General features: G+C 33.3%; 1 protein-coding gene across 1 annotated transcript in view; it reads right to left on the minus strand.

Annotated features, from left to right (window-relative positions):
• Window positions 1-6,388: 6,388 nt before the first annotated feature.
• The window catches only part of LOC107867067, a 10,227-nt gene continuing 8,321 nt past the window's right edge, over window positions 6,389-8,294 (minus strand). Inside the window, exon 7 of the mRNA XM_047411210.1 lies at window positions 6,389-6,552. The gene's annotated coding sequence lies outside the window, so the exon portion shown is untranslated. The remainder of the gene's footprint in view (window positions 6,553-8,294) is intronic.

Consider the following 8,294-nt stretch of genomic DNA (forward strand, 5'->3'; position numbering starts at 1 on the left):
GCAGTGGTGAGTCCTCATGGTCTGAGGACTAGTTATTCAGATTTCCTCATTAACTTTGAGTCGTTCAATTTATTTCCTGAGTTCAGGTCAATTGGGGTTTGTCCCAATGGCTCATAGATATACAGTTTAGTAGAGGCTTGTCAGACTAGATGGATAGATTGATTAGATTTGTCATAGATGTCGTATTTTGTTACTTTCCGTATTTCATTCGAATTGCAGTATGATATTATGGAGGATGTTTAGATGTTTTGATTATGATGACTTTGATTATAAGTGTTGAATGGTAGAAAAATGGCTAAAAGGGTTAGCTTGGGGCTACTTGTAGCCTTAAGCACCGTGTGACGCCTCGGGGCCCGTTTTCGGGGCGTTACAGTCTTTTATTAGCGGCAGTAGATTCTTCTTCCACGGTGATGTAATTATTGATTGTCCTTCTTATGGAGATACGAATTGGAGGTGGTTGCGCGTATCCTAGTTCTTCACGTGCTTGCCTGGTGTTACCCTCATTTGTGGGCGATGCAATTTTATTAAATTCAAATCCGTACAAAATTCGGATTATATTAAATTCAAAATATATTAGTCCCAACTAAATATTGCGGATTAATATAATTGAATTAATTATTTAAGTCCAAATATATATGGATTTAAATAAGGCCCAATATTTCTTGGATTAGTCCATTAATTTGGGCTACAAAAAGATGAGCCCATTTTACTAAGCCCAAGATATTGCCATATTTTAGAGGTCTGAATAAGCACCACGTATCAAATGACGTGACATGCCAAGTCAAGTGAAGGAGCCAATAGGACCGTGCCACATGTCAAAATGATGCAGCAGACCCATGAAATAAAAGCCCATAAAAAGCGTCATATTACTTAAATCTGATTGGTTAAAGGAAGTCCATATTCATCATGACTCTTCCTTTCCTACAACTATAAATAGGGGGTCTCATAATTCAGAAAAGGGACCCCAGACCCCCAGAACTCTAACAAGTAGCAAGAGAAAGCTCGTGGATCAAACATTGCAATTTCTCTAAAAAGCTCAAGCATTCAAATCAAGTTCATCAAGATTTAAGATCAAGATCGCAATATTCAAGAACAAGCTCAAAAGCCCTTGAATTCAAGCATAAGTCAAGATCAAGTCCCTCAAAGTATTCAAATTCAAGATCAAGCTTTAAGCCCTTGAATTTATATTTGAAAAGGCGAATCAGAGGATTCATAGAGATTGTAACACTCGCATTGAAATCAATAAATTGATTGTTGCAATATATTTTTCTTGTCTCGATTATTTATTTTTCGGCCTCGAGAATTTTATTGTCTAACAAAAATTAGCACGCCCAGTGGGACCAAATCTGTCTTTCATCTCTTCTCTCATAAATCAAATATGCAAATCTTTAGCCGCAGGATCGTAAAGATGGAAGCGGTACTTCAAGACTCGTCTTTGAGTTTCATTAAGTCTACACTCCGACAAGCCTTGAAGTAGGGGGCATTTGTAGACACTGAAAATTTGTGGACTTTGCAAAAAGAGTTCAATTTTGATTAGAGTTCTTGGAGGCTACTTTACCCTAAATCTAGCTTGATGACTACTCTACCTAAACCCTAAATTCCGCCTATTTAAAGGGTAACATATTCCCTGAAACAGGCATCTTGAATATTCCATAAGCTAATGGGTATTCGTAAAAAGATCAGGATCTCCAATATCCCACAAAATCATGGAATATTCATAAAGAGATCATCCTATGTTCGAGAATAAGCCACTAACGGCCCTCGAATTAAGGAGAAAATCAGCAGAGAAGAATGAAGGGAAGAACAAATTTGTACCCATATTCTTGATCAATAAAATTGTTATTTCTTCATATTTTTATTTATACTTAAAATTAATTTTTCATGAATTAAATTATGTTGTAACCAATTGGTTCATGCAACATTTTTTATTTATATTATAGAGAAGGGAATAAAGTATATATAGCTGACTGTAGCAAATTGAGGCCTACAGTATTAAAATTTGTCGAAGAAGCCAGATGAAAGGTAAATATGAGCAGAATGGACATGTCATTCCTTCGAATAGCTAGCAAGAAAAGTTCTTCTTTAATTTTAAAAAACATCGACAAATTTTATACTTTGATATTTCTGAGGGTTATGTATAAAAGAGGTCTTCTACCACCACCAAATGATGATGGGTTGCTCCTCCCTTAATTAGAGGTCTCGAGTTCGAGCCTGGGTATGGAAAAATCCTTAATAGGGAGCGCTTTCCTCCAAATGAGGCTCTACGCAGCGCGAATCTGGATTAGTCGGACTCCAATATAGGTACGCTTCTCCCCAAATGAAGCCCTACGCTGTGCAAATCCAAATTAGTAGGATAACATCGAATGAAAACCTCAAAAAAAAAAAAAAAAAAAAAAAAAAAAAGAGGTCTTCTACCTCCTAAAGGTTTTGTAAGCTAATTAAAAATTCTACTTTGCTATAGTAATAGAACGGAGTTTCTCCTGTTCTACCAAGTGCATGAAGGCGTTAATTCCTCCTTTGTACTATTTTTTTTTTTTTTTGTGTGTGCAACGAAAGACATTTACTTTCAATAAAGTTGGATAGAAAATTAATGAGAGAGAACCCTATTTGAAGTTGATCATGAGAATTTTTTTTTTCTATAATTTAAAGTATTTGAATAAGTGAAAACAAGTATCAATCTGTTTTCACTTTTTTAGTTTGACTTTTCTCACAAAAATTTAAAAATAATTCTAATTAATATTAATGATCAAACACAATTCTAACTGCAAATCCAACTCCGATTCAATTTTATTTTTTTTTTCAAATGAGTAAACACTAGTTAATTTTCTTTCCTTAAATGACACTTCACAAATTTTACTTGGCTCAATCTTCTCGTACAGTTTATTTCCTATTAAAAATTCTTTAAGTTACCCCCAAAATACGTCTATTCATTCCTTTTTCTGGTCTCAATTTGCATGATTCTTTTTAGTCAATTTTGAAAAAAATTATACCTTTTTATACCTGATATTTTCCCGTCTTAATTTAAGTAACATCTTTCAAATGTTGAAAGTCCAATCCAATGATTTTTCTATCTTTTAATTAACCACCAAAAGTACACGTAGAAACATATTTCTTTATTCCTTCTAATTGTTACTTTCTTTATCTGATTTATTTGAAACTATTTTTATTTTAAGTAAATGTTGAAAAAGGTGACACCATTATGTATTTAATGCAGCATCTTTATGATTTTGAGAGTCAAATAATTTTTTAATTATTTTTTTATATAAATATTTTAAAGTATTAATTATATACTATAAATTATATAGTAGTACTTGTCACACAGTTTTCAAAAAAGTAATTTTTATTCTTAAAAACCTAAATATTCTATGTCCGAATTCAAAATCAAGATAAAAAAAAAATTGACTCCCAAACTTGAAATGCGACATAAAATATTGTATATTAAGAAGCTTAATAAAATAGTATATCAAATTTATCTACTTTATTATGAGTGGTCAAACTGAAATATAATGCTTGAAGTGGGGGCCGCCTATTTTTTGACGAAATCCAGTTACTATAAATTTAGTACAAGTACAATTAGTTGCTGCTGGTGTTGGTACTTTTTTTTTGGTCACTAGTGTTGGTTACTTGTTTAGCCAAGAAATTTGGAAGCATACATGGTTGCATGTTGAAGAGACCCCTTTTAAAAAAATAAAATAAAAAAATCCACCTAATGTTCGGTATCTGCATTAAAGTCTCGACTAATTAGATCGTACATTGCAAGACTTATTTTGAGGGCGACGTTCCCAACATAATTTTCTCTATACGCAAAGCTAAAATCAAAACCTCTGATTAAGGATTTAGTAGTCCTACCACTACACCATAACTCAAATTGATGAAGAGTCCCTATTTTCCCCTACTAGTATAGTATAGAACTATAGATAAGCATGAAGTGAATAATATAATTTTATTGATGTCTTAAAGGATTTTTTTCCCCTTCTTTTAGAAAAACAAAATAACCGCATATCATATAATTCATATAATGATGCATAAAAATAGGGAGTGAATTCCCAACTAATTCTATCTTACTAATTGTGAGTAGGAAAAAAAGGGAACATCCCATATCTTCATGCTAATTCGGTAATTTTTGTAATTAAAGTGAGGTGCTTTTTGTAAACATAATATCAAATGTGCTAATAGTAAATAACTCAAACAGTAATGAGTTCTCAAAAATTCATGTACCTCCCTTGAAACAAAATACTACATGTAAAGAATTATTGAAAATTCATATTTAATATAAAGTTCTATTAAATCATCAATTTTATGCCAACGCTAACGAACATCATGTTGTATTAATTGTTTAAAAACGTTAAATAAATGTTACTATCAAATTATACCGTAATATACACCACATTTTATACAAATTACTCACAACATATTCACATTAGAGAGAAAGAAATTAGGAAAATATTACTGAGAAAAATGTGCCTAAAAAATTCACAAGAAGCCTAACTAACCAACCCATGAAATAAGAGTTTTCCTTTTAATATCATCCAAAAGATTTACTTCTCAAAAAATACGTACAAGTAGTTGCTGCTTTTTTTTGTTTGTTTGTTTTTTGTCTTTTTAGATTTTGTTAGATATCATGTTTTGAAAAGTGAAAACTAGTACTCCTTCCTTAGTATATTTTGTTATATTTCCTCTCATATCGTATATAGATTTGCCCAATATAATAATAATAATATAGGATAAGCAATGGATTTAACCCGGCCCTACTGACATCAATTCGATGACCCGACTGTAACCCTAAAAATCCAAACTTTACCAACCTCCATGGTTACAAGCAAATTTGTGTTGTTGCTTTGATGAATATTGGATTTTTGGCTCTTCTTCTGGAAAAAGCACCCTTCCTTTGGATCTATTTTGAACAAAAAGATCTCTTCTTTTAAAAAGTTGAATTCTTTGCCAATTATGTGTTTTTGGCTTGATTAGCCTATCCGGTACTTCAGTTGAATCTGTTCTTTACCTTTATTGGCAATATTCTCTCTGTTCGTTTACAATTATGTGTTTTGGCCTAATTTGCTTATCAGGTACTTCAATTGAATCTATTCCTTTGTTGAATCTTTCTTTTTTTCTTTTTGTTTTTTGTGCTCTTGAAGATTTTTGCACTTGGCTTTCTAATTGTATAGCGTATTAATAATTCAAATATTTGTAGAGTTATAGAGTATCTGACGCGTCTAGAATATGGGGAAGTAGTCTGAGCAGACCCCGTTCTTCCCGGTTGTTAGCTTTGCAGTTAAAAAAACACCATATATATAGCTTTTGATCTTCACCTACCTATATTGATTGTTTTAATTTATTTAGGTACTCTGTTCTCTCATAAGGATAGCAGGCAGTGCTAATTTGGAGAAGAATTGCAGATGGGAAGAATCAAGCGTGTATACAATTTAATCCATGGAAAGTGCTGTCCTTGTTTACAGAAATGGTACTTGCTGTGGAAAATATTGAGCTGAGAGTTAATTTGTTCACTTTCTGGTATATACAAAACCATTATTGTGGATGCAACTCTGCAACAAGAACGTTCACACAATATCCATGTTTTTGCTGCTGGACGTGAAAGTGATCAGGTAATAACATCTCTATATGGGCTTAATTCATGTTATTTTAGATATTTTTAGGCGCTGATCATCAATGCTGTTGATTTGCACTTGTCCATTTGATACCACACTAAATAAACAGAAAGCGCACATCTTGAAAGATAGTACAATTCAGTTACCAAAAAGAAAAAAAAATTACTCAAAACATTTCACTTTAGGATTTCATACTCTATCATGGTGAAGACAGACGTGCTTGAAAAAGTCTTTAGATGCCACCACCACCAACATAATACTCATTATCTTCCCACACGGGGTGGGGGTTTCCAACTGACAAAAAAAAGAGTTCAATAACTCAGAATATTAATTTACTCATGCCAAATCATATAAGCTTCATGGTAGTAGACTAGTATTAGATAACACATCACAAAAAGAAATGATTTCTTGCAGAAAAACAATCCGATAAAACAAATTAAGCAGCAGCAACATGTTCATGAATAGCACAAAGCCACCAAACAATCTAAGTGCAGAAATAACGAAAAAATCCCACTTAGGTACCAATACACTACCCAACAGTATTATAGAGCGTATTCGAATAATACCGGATCTCTGTCAAATACAAGTCTACTTAGCATAAAGTAAATGCAGAAAAGAAAAATGGTGGGCCTCTAAGCTTACCATTTCTCAGAGAAATAGAGGGTTTAGTTACCAAAGGATCCGAAGTATGGAGGTAACGAAATATCCAAATTCTTCCAATTATATCAGGGAGCATAGTGGTAAAGTATGAAATCTCAATGTAGAAACAAATCTGTCACAGGTGAAGTAATTGCTGAAACAAAAGCTATGCAATGGCTTAGTGGCCTCCATGGACTGGTGTAGGTTCATTCAAATACTTGAGTGCATATGCCCAGGAACTTTACAGTAAGTCAGCACTGCCATTGTTTGGTCCGATAAATCTTGGAAGAAAAAATGTCTCATGTAACTGAAAAGGAAAAAAAAACAGATATATTACTTACTTGATCATCATACAATAGTTGGCTTAAAAGAAAATCTTCTGCATCCAAGTGAAGTTGCTTCTTGAAGAATCCGACTTTCCAAATGGTTATTTCGTTTTCTTGCTTTTTTTTTTGGGGGTGGAAGGGGAGGGGGGTTAGATGTATAATCTTACTTGAAACTAGCATATGGGATTTTGCATTACTGTAAGCTGTCTTTAGTGAATATTCTGAAAAAACACTCTTGTTGTCCCAGGTATCAGCAATTTCTTATTGTTACTGTTTGTCGTTCTTTATTTGGTTCACATGTTTTGCACTTGATGGAGGAGGTATGAATCTGAATGGTTCAGACCTTAGGCCATTAAATGCATTTGTTCTTATTAAGATTGAAGTTTTTTATAGGTCTTAATCATTAAGATTTGGAACCAAGTCTTAGTATCATTAAGAATTCTTGTGTGGGATAATATTCGTCACCATTCTATCCAGAATCACAAATCATCAACACCCATCACAACCACCATTGACAATCAACATCACTACTCACCACTACTGCCAGTCGCTACCACACTTACCACCTATATTATTGTAATTATATCCACCGAAGCACTATCAACCACTACTAGTCAATCCCTACTACCAACCAACTCCGCTATCACCATCGTCATACCACTAACACATTGCCAATCTCCACACATTCTTCGGCCACCACCACCACTAACCACTATTGCTACAGTCTATCCCTACTGACGATCATCTCCACCATCACTACTAATACCGTCTCAAATTACCACCAACACATTGTCAACTACTGTGCACACATTCTTCAACCACTACGATCAATACCTCCAACTACTAACATTAACCAACCTCACATCACAATCACAACCACCACCACCGCAACTACCACTACCAATATACACCATCATGACAGTCATTAGAACACCAAGCATTACTAACCATCTCCATCATCACTAGCAAATATAAATGTTTCACTTTTCTTATCAAATAGAGATTCATTTTATCAAACTAATGTTTTTCTAAGATTCGATTAATTAATTATTTAAATTTTAATAGATATATTACTTTGTGGGTTTCTTATTTCTGTTATGCCACCTTGTTTCATGCTTTATAACGAATTTGTTACTATTCTTTGTTCCTGTTATGTCATCTTGTTTCATGCTTTATTATGAATTTGTTTACTATTCTTTGTCTTGAGCCGGGGGTCTGTTGGAAACAACTTTGCTACTTCTCCGGAGGTAGTGGTACGGACTGAGTACATCTTACCCTCTAGACCCACTATGTGGGAATACACTGAGTTTGTTTATATATATATATATATATTAATATCTCCTATCCCTATAATGATTCTAAGACATCAATGATAGAGACAATGTCATTAGAGTATATCTTGTCACACCAAAACAAAGTTAAAATCCAATTAACTTTACTTGTTGCATACTATTCTCTACATTCTCAAAAACTCTTAACACTTTGTTTGGATAGTGATTTCCCATGGCATGATATGGCTACTAAGAGAATCATGTTTGTTTTGATTGTTTCTTAAAATGTATGTTGTGTTATAGTTTGATTTCATGGTTTAGTAACAATGAAAACCGTCACTTTATGTAACCTCCGTTTTGGTGGTATCACATTGTTTCCTTATTTCAATTATGCCCTTATTTAATATTACATAATCATATTTACCCTTTACCCTATATACTCACCCCCCCCC

Source organism: Capsicum annuum, chromosome 4, assembly GCF_002878395.1.
Source record: "Capsicum annuum cultivar UCD-10X-F1 chromosome 4, UCD10Xv1.1, whole genome shotgun sequence".
Lineage (NCBI taxonomy): Eukaryota > Viridiplantae > Streptophyta > Magnoliopsida > Solanales > Solanaceae > Capsicum > Capsicum annuum.